Below are 13,684 nucleotides of genomic sequence, written 5' to 3'. Positions count from 1 at the left end.
GTTGATCAACGGGAGTCCCATGCCGGGGGCGATGAAGAGGGTGAGATGAAGAGAAAGGTTATGAGAGACCAAAGGAAGATAAAATAAACCTATTGGGATTCAATAAGTGTACTCAACATCTTTTTACTTTAGCACTTCATTATTTATGCATTGATAATAACATTTTGTGCTTCTCCTTATCACATGCAAAATTTGATTCAGAAGTGGTGGACCCTCTCCACTTGGGATTGAACTCCAACATCGATCACCTTTGTCTCACGCTATTGGGAAAGAGAAAACATAGATGTGATCTCTCCCTTGTGCCATTTTCAACACCCATTCATCGAGGTGCTTGTGGAGTCTACCTTTGTACTTGTAACGGAGTTTCTCCTTGCCGACAGCACTATGGTGGGCACTATATGTATAGAGCACTTGGGGATTGCAGTGCAAGAGGAAAAATGTTACAATTTAACCTTGTGTAGAATTGTTTTCATGCATCTCCCCCAATATATGTATCTCATGTCGTCAGAAGATGGATAAGAAGAGGCGCGAATATAAGAGCGTATTGTAGTCATTTTTTAGATTTGAAGTGAACCACCATGAATTCCCTAATGTAGTACATGTGTGTAATTCCCTAATGTAGTACATGTGTGTGTACGCAAGTGTCTATTTTGGTCATCACCATCTTTACGCCCCCTATCACACCACAACAAGTTGCCCAAAGTATGATAAGCTGGGCGGCGAGGTAGCTGCTAATTACCCAAGTTTCAAAGTGGATGATAATGCCTTCATAGAACCTACACCTAGAGAGGGAACCCACCCATACATGTTGGATGTAGATGGGAATCCCGTTCGGTACACTGCGGAGCATAATGAGGATTTTGCAAGCTTAGACTAGCTTTGTATGTGCCATTCATTTCAAGTAGTGGAATTGTTCCATATTCATTATCTTTTATATTGTTGTACTTTCAATGGCCTTGTAAATGTGAGAAGCATGTATGGCAAGTGGCTACTCGAGATGTTACACCGAATGAGGGGATGTTGTTCTAGATTGCTTTGCCAGAACTGGGACCCTTGCTAGAGTGTGCAAGGTACTATATTGGCATTACATCAACATGGAGTGGGACGAGGTGTGCGTTGGTTCTTACATTACAACCTCTTTTGCACCATCTTGATGATTTAGGGAAACATTTTTTCAAAGAAGACATCATAACCATGAGCCCAACAAGGTCGAGTGCTTTCTTATGCCACCCGTTCATTGGAGGCTCATTTTGACCTCTAATGTTTCATATGCCACCCATGAATCCTCAAAGGATGCCCTCATCATGGCACAATGCCCCAAACTAGCGAGGTTTCTATTCCCACCTACAACATTTGGTAAAGCTTCCCATATGCAGCCACCTTACTTCCATCCTTAGGTGCGCCACCCTCTTTAATGTAATCCATCTTTTGTAATTCCAAAATGTTAAGTTTTCACTATATTTTGTTGCACTTTGTACACTTAACTTGTTTATTGCACTTTGTACACTTAACTTGTCTATTGCACTTTGTACACTTAACTTGTTTATTGCACTTTGTACACTTAACTTGTCATACCTAAACCTCATTTCTTTATTTTTTGTTGCTATGTCATAGTAGTTAAAGTTGCTATGACATTATACTGAATTGCAATTACAACAATCGTCACGTTTCCATTGCTTTTGTAAAGAGAGAGAGGGAGCAAGATGGAGAGAAAGAGAGAGATTGAGTGTGCGGGGGAGAGAGAGAAAATAAATTATTATGCTATCTTTGTGTGCCTCTATCCATTTATGTGTTGACAAATACTTGTTCTGAATTAGAAAGGAGGGAAATATGATTTCCATAAGCATAAACTAATTTTCAACATTGTCCTCATAGAAAATAAATATTTTTATATGCTTTCAAAAGTTATTTTTACATGATATTTTTATAGCCTATAAGGACTTTTTGTCATTAACCACTACACTTATTTAAGGGATACATCCCACCAACCCACCCCTTGCTTCTTTCTATATTCAAACCCAAGTACTCATAGCTTCATCCGCCAATCCCTCCAATAACACAATGTTTGTAAACATCTTAATTAAAGTTCTTACAACTTTCATGCACCTTAGGGAAAAATAATTGATATTAGATGCCCTTTGGGAGTCATGGAAAACCATGTCAGAAGTGCATGAGCTCTATAAGAATATCACAAAAGAGAAGGTGGTAGAACTTGTAGTATATCCCACCAACCCACCCCTTACTTCTTTCTATATTCAAACCCAAGCACTCATGGCTTCATCCCCACTATCAATCCCTCCAATAACACAATGTTTGCAAACATCTTAATTAAAGTTCCTACAACTTTCATACACCTCATAGAAAAGGAACCAAGATTGGATGCTTTTTGGGAGGCATGGACAATCACATCAGAAGTGCACAAGCTTTACAAGAAGCTCACCAAAATAGAGAAGGTGGAAGACCTTGTAGACAAGATCATGCTAGAGGTGAAAGCGAAAATAGCCATTGGGATGTGGAGAGCTTTTGGAATTATTGAAGAGTCAAAAGAGGCTACTCTTCGAGGAGAAGTCGGAGTAGTCAATGGGGTGATAGTTGAGGTACAATAGTATTATAAGGTATCAAATCCTTTCTTGTGTTTAACATCTCCTTGGTGGTTGTCATAACATGCTAAACTCTTGTAACTTTCTTTAAAATATAATGGAAGTTTCATGTTTGATTGATTAGAGAAAAAGACATGTATGTTGTCTTTGTGTGCCCCTACATCTTTTTATGGTTTTTATTAAGTGTGACATATCTAAAGTTGCTATAAAATTGTAGTAAATTGATGCAATCATCAAATTTATAATTGCTTTGGTATAGAGAGAGAGAGAGAGAGAGAGAGAGAGAGAGAGAGAGAGAGAGAGAGAGATTTCCGAGTGAAAAGAGAGTAGAGAGAGAAACCACTCACCTTAAATCCTAAAAGCACGGCTAAAAATTGCTTGCCAATAAAATACGTCCTATGGAAGAAAGATAAATAAAAACCAACATGTTAGGTCTAAAATTCCCTCTAAAACCAACATGTTAGGTCTAAAATCTCCTCAAAAAGACTTTATTAATGTTGTGCTTTTTGTCTATCTCTTCTATCCTTATGCATATATATGGCTCTTATTATTGAGTTATTGTTGGCATTGCCTTATGCAAGCAACAACTCATGCATTGTCTCTTCTATCCTTATGCATATAATTTCCTAGCTAGTCTTATTGAGTTGTTTCTTGCATTACCTTATCTAATAATACTCATTAAAATACCCATCCGTTTTCACACATTTCTAGATTATTCTCACCAATCTCTAGGGTGTTAACTCAATGACCTTGAAGGGCTTAGGCCTCTTTGTACTTCAACTTGCAGTTTACCATTTTAGACACTATACAAAAGGAACACCCTTTGCATCCTTTATTGATTTCCCCATCTTCTAAATTGTTGTCAAACCGTTGCTTACATTTTCTCAACAATCATTCCGTGCACATTTATTTAAGTCTTATTTCATAAAGCTTTTCAAGGGCCACTAGTCTCTCCCATCATAGCCAATCCTTAACAACAATTTGGAGATTAGGCGGCAAAACTCCTCCATTGGCATGACTACTTCTAGCCCAAAGGTTAAGTTGAAAGGAGTGTTGTTTGTAGCAACCTTGTAAGCCATTCAATAAGCCCATCCGACCATGTGAGTGTGATCATGAGATTATGCTCCCACCCACTATCTACTGGCTTCCACCATTTCAGTAAGAATAGCACATAATATCTTATTGGTACTCTCTACTTGACCATTAGCATGGTGGGGATAGAAGGGTCGTGACTTTCGATGAAATAAAAAGAACTCTAAAAGTAATATTTGTTGGTGAAATGTGAATCTTGTCACTACTAGTTAAAATAGACACCCTATTATAATCTTGATCACTACTAGTTCAAATAGACACCTAAACGATATTATCATATAAATCCTTAGAAATGGTACTTGCATTAGCCTTACGTGTAGCCTTGGCTTTAGCCTACATGTAATAAATGCATGACAATGATGATGTATCGAGATTTTGTTACCTTTGCTATGTAGGACTAATTGGAGCTACAAAGTCAGTGCCTTACTTTTAAACAATGTTAATGATATTTTATTCTTCTCTTGAGAATTAGAATAAATATTGACCATAACTTGCATTACTTTTTGTGCCATACTTTTAGTAGCATAATGCCCACTAGCTATATCAGGATGTGCGTGCTTGCTCTAGAATGGAGAAAAAATCATCCTCTCACACACATCTTCTCAAAATACCAGCTTTTCTCCTCTTATACATTGTCATACTATCAATTTATAATGAGCGGCTTCTCCTTAATAAGTCATCTAGCCCTATCTTTTTTTATTAAAACTTCATGTGGAAGTCCATTAGCCAAATAGTGAGCACTTTTATCACTTTACTCATGTTGAAATAATGGAGCATCTGGAAGGTCATTTTCCATTCCAATTACTCTCTCACCACTAGTTATTCAAGATAAATGATCAACATGAACATGTTGTGTTCCCTTTGAAAAAATAACCATGGATTAATAACTATTGTATAGTCCTTCTGATTGTATAAGAGGGTTTGTTAATGCTAAAAATTTCATGTGGAAGTCCATTAGCCAAATAGTGAGCACTTTTATCACTTTACTCATGTTGAAATAATGGAGCATCTGGAAGGTCATTTTCCATTCCAATTACTCTCTCACCACTAGTTATTCAAGATAAATGATCAACATGAACATGTTGTGTTCCCTTTGAAAAAATAACCGTGGATTAATAACTATTGTATAGTCCTTCCGATTGTATAAGAGGGTTTGTTCCCTTTGAAAAAATAACCATGGATTAATAACTATTGTATAGTCCTTCCGATTGTATAAGAGGGTTTGTTAATGCTAAAAATTCTTAACAACATCATATATCATGGCTAACCCCTCTCTTTCTATGGTGGTGTAGTTGATCTTCACATCAGCAAAACAACTGGAAAAGATGATAGGAAAATCCATCTTGTGTTCCCCAAACTATGCGAGTACATAACCAATTGCAAAGCTTGAGGCATCTACATGGATATGAAAAATTGCATCCCGTCAGGGTGTTTACAAAATTGGTGCATTTTCCAATGCATGTTTGAGTTTATCATAAGATTTTTATCATAAGCTTGTTGACGCTCCTTGATCCACTCAAACGTAATCAACATTTTATACAAGGGTCATGCTAGGATTATGAATCTTTGATGGTAACCCACATGCACCATGAAAGTTTAAACTCTTTGTTGTAATTTATTAAGGATGACACTTCCAAGATGTGTTTAATCTTACTCTCATCCAAGATGAGTTTAATCTTACTCTCATCCATGGAATTTCTATTCTTTTATATAATTTGGCCAAGGATTACTCCATGTTTAACCCAAAAATGACATTTTAATATGTTGAGGAATATATAGTACCAGCTGTATGAGGGGGTTATAAATTTGCGAGCTTTTTGTTTCAAGATTTTTTTAGAATTTAGTAAATTTATCGAGATTTTTTTAGAATTCAATAAAAATATCAAGCTTTTTTGATAAGATGCAAAAATTCAAGGCTTTGAGCATTGATCTATTAATTAAAATTTTTCTTATTCTAGCTATTATAGTCTCTACATGTCAAAGCATACTTTGGAACATTTTGCACACTCAGTAAACAGTCTGTTCAGTAAACAATTTTATGTCTTGGATACTTTAAAGAAAAATATCAAGCTTTTTTTAGAAGACATAACATCTCATAAAAAGCACAGGTTAACATGACTCATATAAGGATAGTGTTCCTCTCCTTCACCAAGAAAAAATATTTAGCAAGCTTTTTAGTTGGTATCTAGGACATAAAAGTGTCTACTTAATAGACTAGCATGTTCACCTACCATAAAGCCAAACTCATATTACTTAATAGACTAGCAATTTCACCTACCATAAAGCCAAACTCATATTATAAGAGTGCATTTCCTTGTATACATAACAGAGATACATAGACCTGGATTATTTTGGTTTTGTTCAGCTACCTCTCATCCAACATGATGAAAACCAATTTCATAGACTTAGGTTAAAAAATAAATAAAGTTCAAACATTAACTTTAGATCATCACAAAATTGATATTAACATTAACATTAACTAGAAGGGAGGGAGATGTCATTACATTGCTTTCATTAGGCAAAGTTGGCTAAGGACAAAAGATACATCATGTTCTGAAAGTATGGGCTGATGCATAACCATATGCTTCTTTGCATGCAAAGGACAAAAAAAGGGAGGCCATCGACGAAAACCTAATAACTAGAAGGGAGGGAGGTGTCATTACATTGCTTTCATTAGGCGAGGCTGGCTAAGGACAAAAGATACATCATGTTCTGAAAGATGGGCTGATGTATAACCATATGATTCTTTGCATGCAAAGGACAAAAGAAGAGAGGCCATCAACAAAAACCTAATAACTAGAAGGGAGGGTGGTGTCATTACATTGCTTTCATTAGGTGAGGCTGGCTATAAGGACAAAAGATACATCATGTTCTGAAAGTATGGCTGATGTATAACCATATGATTCTTTGCATGCAAAGGACAAAAGAAGAGAGGCCATCAATGAAAACCTAATGACTAGAAGGGAGGGTGGTGTCATTACATTGCTTTCATTAGGTGCGGCTGGCTAAGGACAAAAGATACATCATGTTATGAAAGTATGGGCTGATGTATAACCATATGCTTCTTTGCATGTAAACCTAGCACATTGATATATATGAAGTACAAGTGTTTACATGCAAGGAATGACTTTTTCTTTTCCTCTCTATTCTGAAAATCTGGGCATGTGCACAAAGGTTTTGCCTTGATGTGCATATCATAAGAGTTTTTAGTATGCACCTGAAAAATCACATGAGAATTAGGTTTGATGGTATGCTCACCAAGTACAATAGCATTCATTGTAATAGCTTTTTTGATTCTTTTTTTTGCCTCCTTTGAGATGCCATGTCTCCATTTGTTCCTCCTCTCGTGAGATGAAACTACTGGCATAGAGTGTAGTTTGAAACCTGCTTCAAGAATGTGTGCTAATTCAAATCTGCTGACATTTGTGCCTCTTTGTAATGGCCAATAGGCTGGGAGATCTAGAATAGGATTCACACATGGATCTGCATGCAAAGTGTGACTAACATTAGGATAGAACCACATCCATTGAGCTTTAGGTCTTGTTGAGCCTGGATATTCTCTTGCAGACCAAAAACTAGGGGCAACTAGTCCAGGTGAATAGCTTTGTAAGATATTGTTGCACTTCTTACCTTTAATAACCCCAAAGCACTTCCTAGAACAATATATAGGCATCCTTTGAAATGCCCAATTCATTTTGTCCACCTCTTTCTCCAACATATCCTGTGGCTCAGAAAAGAGTTCTTCCAAGCTTCCTTTCTCTCCATCTTGAGCATTTTCCTTGTCCAATGGATCCAAGTCAATATGTATCTGAACCCCATATCAAATTCAAATACTTCATTCTCAAATCTAATTTTGTGTGGGCGCCCTCGTTCCTTGTGTTGTCTTGACTCCATAACATAGCATGGCCTATGTGAAGAGTTTGCAATGTTTGATTTCCTCTTTCTTTAAACTGTCTCCTTATCACCATGAAGAATAGGTTCCTCAAACATTGGAGTGCCTACAACAACCCCATGCATAGCACGAGCAACTACAACAGGTGATGTAGTCTTTCCAGCTAAAACCATATTTAAAAAGGACTCCATGTCATGCCCACTTCCTTTGTACCGTCCTGTCAAGTACCCAAGTTGTTTGGTGCATTGCATGTATGAATTTATAATGTCTGTCACACAAGCATCATAGAGGGATATCTAGCCAGCCAACTTGCATGCACACTCTCAGAATAATTTGTGTTTGGTACATGTGCTTGTTCCCAAGGACTACCATTTTCCTATAACACAAATGTCAACCCCGTGTTATGGCGATATCACAATAACTCCAGCTCAATCACATAATTTTTTAAAGAGATAACGGTAAAGAGATAAAGAGATACATCATTGTGTAGACTTCCCAATGAGCAATTTTGTTTTCCCACCATCTAAACCATTTATTAAGTGCATGAATGTTTTCTTTTGGAGCGTTTCCAATGCACCACCATCCTCTTATATCTATAGCTTGCTTCACCACTTCCTTCTTAGAGAGTGACCCAACCTCCACTGCTCACACATGTCTATAAATGTTCTTCTACGCTCCAAAGGAACTAGCTTCTTTGCATGTTTCTACAAGCTTTTCTCCCAATGGAAGAGACATGAATGCTCTCTATCCTCCATCACATTATCTAGGCCCCCATTAAAAACTCTCTTTACAATAATCCAATTTGCACCTGTTGTGTCTACCATAAACCCCACAAAATCAACTGGTTCATAACCCACTGTCTCATCACAGTATTAAGATTTTCCCAAAAAAGGACTTGAGTGTCCGTATCTTCCTCTTTTGTGTCACATAAAGCATTCACCATCAATCCTTGCAAACTGTATATCCACAACAAGTACGGGTCATCAAAGAAATTCAAGATAAAACTATCAAATATACTTAAGTAAAAGAGGATCAACTTGTGATCATAGACACCGCATGACATTTTTGCCCATCCATCTATACGATGGGTAAAGTCAAAGTGCACCTAAGCCTTACACAAGTCACCTTGACTTGTTTGATGCATTTGATTCACAATGTCGACACCAGATCCAGGTCCTTGTGTTGCCATTTTTAAGACAAAGCATTTGTTTTGAGGATTACCTTGGCTAGGAAATCGAATTTCATACAAAAAAGGAAACATAAATTTCTTTTTCAACTGGAGAATGTTATCATAACTATCTCTAGAGAGCTGTGTTGAGTTCTCTCACTAGTAATAATTGTTTTAAACCTAAAACTCAAATCAACACACCCATTAGAGACAAATTAACAAATGAGTTGAAATGAGCTAGAAAAATAATATTAACAGCTCTGCAAACCTTTGATTCTGGACAAGGGGCATCAATTCCTCGAAAAAATTAGTGAGCTCTGTATCTCCCAATGTTTTGAATTGATCGTCGTCTTGTCTGTGCACCAATGACTCCATTATCAGATGTCGTGCCATAGTCATTTGGATTTTCCTTGGGCCACCAGAACTATCCATTTTAAAATATTCCCCACATATGTCTTATTTTTTCTATTCTTGCTTTAGATGTGCTAGGTTGTACATCATGCTGGTGCACACCAACATGAACCATCAATCTTGTCATTGTTTCATATTTTGGAAAGACATAATACACAAGGCAGTTACATGTGTCCATACAATAAACTTACTTCATGCAATAGTGACATGTTATCTTCTTGTTGTCCATATCATAAATGTGTCCTATTGATACTTTCTTATCAAGGTATCCATGGAAAACACATTCATTAAACTTCTTATTGTTTTGATAATAGTTGATTGTTATCCTTGGACACTGTAGTGACCCTAGAAAACAGCTAAGCCTTACTATGCAATAAACAACCATATTTGTGGCTTTAGGTCGTGTCCAAATGTGACCATCTAATATTTTCTCCATTCCATCCATATTCTTGCACTTGCCAAAAGTAGGTGGAAACTCCATCAAAATATCTCCATTATATTCAACGGGTAGCTGGTTTACTTGCTAAGGTCCTGTTGAACTAGATAGCCGAGATTTCAAAACTTTCACTCCTTTTCTTTTAAGTATCAAAGGTAATATACTTTGTACTAGCTTCTCTCGTGCATCCTCATCGCTTGAGTCCAAAACCACAATGTTTGATGGTGCAACAGTAGATGGGGCTGCTATAGATTTATGTGCATTTGTAGTTTCTTCATTATCTTCATTAGTGGGGTCCTCATCAACAAGTTTAAAAGATGGTGTCTTTTCATCTTCACTGTCTTGAATAAATGGTGTGGATTCACTGTGCACCAAAATGTATGTTGTGGGGATAATGATGCATCTAGGTTGTAATGCTCATGTCCTTCAATATTCCACTGGGAAGGTGTAGGCACTTCTTATTTTTTTGGACCACATTCAACAAGTGCATGCAATCCAACAAGCTTGAAATGTTGCGGAAGAAAGCTTTGAAGGAAGTAAGAACTAACCAAAAGCTTCCTTCCTTGTAAGGAAATCTGCTTAGAAATTGTATTTTCAGCAATGTTCCACTTGATGACAGCATCCTTGCTTGACATGGCCATGAAAGGAATTGACTCTCGCATTCAGAACTAAAGCAATGGTGGAGTATGTATATTAACAAAGACTAGAAATAAAAATGAACATTACAGTTAACTTAGTTAATTTTTAACTTTCAAAGCAGAGAAAAATATTATGTATTCATGAAAAGGTGTGGGAATTCACTGCCACTTATTGTCAGAATACTAGCTGTGTAACAAATATTTTTAAAGTATTGTTGTTTATACCTTTCCTATGAGTTATATAACATATAAAAAACATATAAATTTAATCAAGGTGACAATTCATGAAGGGCTGCCCAATTTTTTTAGAGAGAGATAGATAGAGAGAGAGGGAGGGAGAGAGAGAGACAAAGACACAAAAAGAAAGGTGATTTATAGAGAGAGAGAGAGAGAGAGAGAGAGAGAGAGAGGAGTCCTTTAAATTATTAAGGTGACTAAAATATGCCTTTTTCTTAAAAATTTCACATTCATTCTCCAAAATTAAAAGCTATCATCATAGTTTATAAAGACCTCATATTGATACCTCTAATCATTTTTATTTTAACTCATTTATAACCCTTTATTTCACCTCGAAACCTTCACCATGTAAAAACCTAATCAAAATACAAAGAAGAGGAAAGCCTAATCGAAATACAAAGAAGAAGAAATGTAGGAGGACTATGAGAGCAAAGTCGTGAGGAGCTCGAGGAGAGAACACTTGGAGCAGTAAGGTCAGTCTTCTCTCTCTCTCTCTCTCTCTCTCTCTCTCTCTCTCTCTCTCTCTCTCTCTCTCTCTCTCTCTCTCTCTCTCTCTCTCTCTCTCTCTCTCTCTCTCTCTCTCTCTCTCTCTCTCTCTCTCTCTCTGTCGTGCTCTCTCTTTGTCCATGGCATGGCTAAAAAAGGGGGGGGACAAAACTCGGCCCCCATCAGCGCCGCAAGCTTGGTCCCCCCCTTTTTGTTTTACTGATTGACGAAGCGAAGCTCAGCTGCTCATGCCACTAATCAAAAGAAAGAAGAGGGCATAAAATCTACCCTAGTGCCTCACTTCAATTTGACTCATGAGCAAGCTGATGATCCGCAACCTTTAGCCCTATGGTAGAAAGACATCACACATAGAAATCGTATAGGCTGGCTAGCAACCCATATATGGAGAGGCCTTTAGCACACACATATGTATGTATTTTTTGTGTCCGCATATGATGGAGGGAATGGAACTTGAAGCAAGGATCTCTCTCTCTCTCTCTCTCTCTCTCTCTCTCTCTCTCTCTCTCTCTCTCTCTCTCTCTCTCTCTCTCTCTCTCTCTCTCTCTCTCTCTCTCTCTCTCTCTCTCTCTCTCTCTCTCTCTCTCTCTCCATCGCACTCTTTCTCTGTCCATGGCATTGCTAAAAAAGGGGGGGCCGAGCTTGGTCCCCCCATTTTTGTTTGCTGATTGACGGAGCGAAGCACTGATGGCGGCCGAGCTTGGTCCCCCCCTTTTTGTTTACTGATTGGATGGAGCGAAGTTAAACAACCAAAGCTAACAACACATGCATATGTATGTATTTTTTGTGTGCGCATAATATGACGGTGGGAATGGAACTTGAAGTAGGGATCTGTGTGTGTGTGTGTGTGTGTGTGTGTGTGTGTGTGTGTGTGTGTGTGTGTGTGTGTGTGTGGACATTAATTCAATCAGATAGTTTGCAGCATGATAGCATAGGAGAGTCTAATAGTGACTAAGTTTAGAGACTAGAAAAAGGTAAACAAACACCCATAGTGTTGAACAAGGATAAAATGTGTGTCAAAGAGAGGTTTGAAGCATTAATCCTCTGGTCATGCGCATCTGCCAGACTAGCCTTGAGGGTACATATGTTTTTGCGAGCAAGGTATCTATGGGGGGCCATCTCATCTATTAATATCTCTCCCAACCTTGGTAGAGGGTCCAATTGTGAAGAAATTATTTGAAGCATGTGCTAAGTGTCCAGGAAGGAGACTAGCGCTGATGGGGGCCGACCTTGGCCCCCCCCTTTTTTTTAAACCATGCCATGGACAGAGACAAGGGTGATTGGATAAATATTAGCTTTGGCATTTATTCTTGATTTTGAGCAGTCTTTTAAATTTGTAAAGTTCATTTGTTGCATCGGTTTGATATATGACCGAATGTTGTTGTAGACGGGGAATGAGAATGGACAAAGGAAGGGATTAACTTTAAGAACATACTCCCTTAGATTCATTTCACGGGCTACTTCTACTACTGATGTTACAAGGACAATCTCCCATGTTACAAGAACACATTTGGATGACGACGAGCTTGCAATTCCTCAACAAGATACCAATCAGGAGGTTATACAAAGTGTGGGTACTACCGAGGTTATTACTCAAGGAGAGGAACATGAGGAGAAAGAAAGGGTAATGGGTCTTGATGTTGGTTGCAATAAATGAAGGTATGGGAGTGAGGGTTTAGGGGATAATGAGGTTGATGCAAGGATAGGAAAGAAATTGCTTGAAAGAGGAATTGAAGTGAAGTTGGTGGATGAGATCTATAAGGGCTTTATCAAGTGCACCACACCTCCACCATTAGTGCCATTATGTTGTCTTGTACCCCATGAGGCCATACGTATGGCCAAGGAGAAAGTTTGTGAGGTTTTTGATTATCCTGGTTACTTTGCCGATCTATCTCCCCCTTCCTTGTCTCACTTAGACGAGCAGGTTGTTCTAGGGAAGCTCTAAGGATAACTCAACTTGACCGTGCTGTATGGGACCCTACTTGGAGTGGATTGAGTGATGAGTTTGATAAATCTTTGCACATAATGAAATGTGATTGTAGAAAACAAGAGATACTACACATGATTATATCATCCCAAGTCAGAGATGAAGCATATGTGGAAAGATTTTCAACTACCCAACTCAGGACATATTTGAAAAAAGATACCTATTGGCAGTATATGCTTTCCGAGGCCAAAACTATCTTTGATGATCTGTCTTCACAGGGTTTGGAGTTGCCTCAAGGTTTTGTAGATTTCTACTACTATTCCAGAGACATAAATCTTGATATGGCCTTCTTAGATTTGGTAAATGATATAAAACCCGCACAAGATGCTACCAAGTAGCTAGAGTTGAGACAATCAGTCATGCATTTGATATACACGTATACTTTTCATTGTCTTTTAATTATCATGTAAAGGTCTTAACGCTATCCTATGATTATATCATGCCTTAAATTGTTGTGGAAGCCTACTTCGTAGGTGGCTATTTTTTATGGGGCTTAAATTAAAAATTGGTCTCAAAAGTAAGGAGATTCTATCAAATTTTGTATGAAAGTTTATGGCCATTGCATAAATTTATTATATGTATAACAATAAGTTTTTAAGTGATCACTAAGTTTTTCTCAATGACTGAGTGTAGGTGGGTACGTGTTTTGGCTACTCAAGGGACATTTAATGTTTTGCTTGCAAAAATACAATCTTTGAGTAGGCTAGATTTAGAGGGGA

Source organism: Cibotium barometz, chromosome 14 (assembly GCF_041138505.1).
Source record: "Cibotium barometz isolate CiBa-2024 chromosome 14, ASM4113850v1, whole genome shotgun sequence".
In the NCBI taxonomy this organism is placed as follows: domain Eukaryota; kingdom Viridiplantae; phylum Streptophyta; class Polypodiopsida; order Cyatheales; family Cibotiaceae; genus Cibotium; species Cibotium barometz.
Note: the sequence above shows the minus strand (reverse complement) of the source record.